Below are 3,165 nucleotides of genomic sequence, written 5' to 3' on the forward strand. Positions count from 1 at the left end.
CCATTTTGTGTGTGAACATAAGCTACTGGATGTTCAACACTTATTCCATTAGCCATACAATAAGCATCAAAAGTTTGGAAAGTAAATTCACCAGCATTATCAAGACGAATTGCTTTGATTGGATTTTCTGGAAATTGTGCTTTTAATCGAATGATTTGAGCCAATAATCTCGCAAACGCCAGGTTGCGAGAAGATAATAAGCACACATGTGATCATCTCGAAGATGCGTCTATCAGGACCATAAAATATCTAAAAGATCCACATGGTGGATGAATAAGTCCACATATATCACCTTGAATCCTTTCTAGGAATTCAGGGGACTCAAATCCAATCTTTACTGGTGATGGCCTTAAAATTAACTTTCCCTGAGAACATGCAGTACAATAAAATTCACTAGTTTTAAGAATCTTCTGGTTCTTTAGTGAATGTCCATGAGAATTTTCAATAATTCTCCTCATCATGGTTGTTCCCAGATGACCCAATCAGATAATAGTGCATTATTTATTATAAATTTTGTTCCTCCAGGAAACAAAATTATAGCTCTTCCGGAGCCTTCAATCACATTGCCTGAGCCAATAATAGTATTAACATACTCTTCTTTTGGCACAAGATGGGTAAAATATATATCACTTTTGAGAATAGTGTGCGAACTTGCACTATCCGCAAGGCAAATATCTTCAGAATATGTCCTTGCCATTTTTCTTCAAAGACAAATGATAATAATAAAATAAGTAGAAGTACATGCACAGTAAATTTATTCACATGAATACTTAACAAACACATACATATATCAAACTATTCCATCATTGATCAAATAGCCAATATTTCCTTCAGAATCCTTAAAGAAATTAGATACATCATAATGAGTGGTGGAATTTTTTTTTATCATTTGAAACAAAATTTGTTTCCTTTCCTTTGTCATCCTTTTTTCAAGGATGCTTGATAAAGATCAACTGGGTGCCTTGGAGTACGACAGGTACGAGACCAATAGCCCTTTCCACTACAACGGAAGCATTTATCCTCAATTGATCTATTTTTCCCATTGTTCCTTTCTTTATCCCACTTCTGGTGAGATCCTTTCTTGGGAACATAATTCATTTTCCTTCCATAATTTTTTTTTGTTATCAAAATCTTGCCATTTACCTCTTCTGGGGTTATAATTTGCCGCATTTGCTTCAAGAAATGGGGCGGCGTCATCTGGACGCGCTTTATGATTTCTCAAAAGTAACTCATTGTTGCGTTCAGCAACAAGAAAGCAAGATTAAATCAAAATATTTTTAAATTCTTTTTCTCGATACTACTGCTGCAGGAGCACATTCGAGACATGGAAGGTCGAGAAAATTTTCTCTAACATATCGGGCTTGAGAAAGTATCACCGTCTTTTGATGATTGTACCTATCTTTAAGGTCTTTCCACAGATCTGCAGGATCTTTTAATGTGGGATATTCATTTTTCAATCATACGTCAAGATGGCGACGAAGGAAAATCATAACTTTGGCTTTATCCTTCTGGGATGTATTATTTACAGCCTCAATAGTATCTCCAAGATCCATTGAATCAAGATGGATTTCAGCATCTATATTCATGATAAATAATTTCAAATATATCAAAAGCATTATATTCAAGATGAGAGAATTTCGACATAATAAAAAATTGTTACCTGAAGTCTTCCTAAAGATTTGATCAGAGTCTCGTGCTGATAACGTGTTATGAAATAACTAAATAAGGAAGATAAAATAAAGAAATATAAATGAAAGACTCTAGTATTAATATAATTAGCTCAATAGAAATTATTCTTATATTTATAAGTAGTAACAAAAGAAAGAGAAAGAGAAACTATTAGTAGAGAATAAAGAGAAAGAGAGGAGATTTTATTGATTGTGTGTGTCTTCCTCTTTGCCTCAGTACATGTATTTATAGACATACAAAGTTTACATTTCAAACTTCATTTATTTCTTTCAACATAGGGAAAATGTGCCCTCATAAATGCGCATCCATCACCCTTATCCATCCTCGTCATAACAATTTATATGTATTATAATATTATTGAACATCTTTATTAGCCAGTTAATAATTTATTTTTTAATAAATTAGAACAAAATCAGTTTATTATAGCAACAATAATAAACCCAATTGTTCGTACGATAATTATTAGACCCGATTTGATCCTGTATACAATCTAAACTGAATCATATTTAAATTTTTTGATAAAAAGACAAATATATTCCTGATTTTTGTTTAAAAAAAACAAAAAAAACATGATCTAGTGAGTTATATAGATTGATCGGTTCGACCGGATCTGATAACAATTAAATTTATTGTTCTTGTTATAAGAAAATCGGTTTTATTTTAGTTTGTTAAAAAATAAAAAAATAACCAGTTCATTAATACGTCCAATAATAATACGATACATAAGTGTCTTTAAAAAAAACCTTTTATCCGTCTTCACGGGAGCATCTTCCTATCTTTAAATATGTATAATTTATTATAGTTAAAATTTTATATCATATTAAATCTTTTAAAATTACCTCATGTTTATTATTCTTTATTTATTATTTTTTAAAATTGAGAATTATAATCTCAATTAAGATTCACAAAAATTTCTCCTCCAGCAATAATATATTCTAAAACACGTTTTCAAAATAAAGTGAGAAGAATAAATTGAATTCATCAAATTTGCATTTACTTATCATATCATATATTACAAATGTTAATTGATCCTCTAATTTCCAGGTAGTTTCGAAACGGTTGCCAAAAATTTTGAGCGGACTTTTCTTTTTGTTTTCGTGAATCATATTTAATCAATTTTTAAATTGATACCAATACAATATAAAGACATACATTATTAATAAAATAATGCCATGCACAACTTAGAATAGGTTTGGATTATAGATAGACTCTGTAATTATACCATCAAAAATTCCAAATTGCATCTATTTGAATTTATTTTGTTTGATATCCACTTTTTTTCAAAATATATTAACCAGTAACACATTCCAATTTCAAAGAGATACAAACATGGAAAATGAGTTTTTTCAGTTTTTTTTTGGGCTTCTTAATTTGGCCCAAAGGCAGAAAGAATTACCATTGAAATTCAAAAACAAGTAGATTCATCTTTTCTCCTTTATTCTTATTCTCATGATCAGTAAACAAAACGATTCAATA

The sequence above is a fragment of the Arachis duranensis genome, chromosome 10 (genome assembly GCF_000817695.3).
Source record: "Arachis duranensis cultivar V14167 chromosome 10, aradu.V14167.gnm2.J7QH, whole genome shotgun sequence".
Lineage (NCBI taxonomy): Eukaryota > Viridiplantae > Streptophyta > Magnoliopsida > Fabales > Fabaceae > Arachis > Arachis duranensis.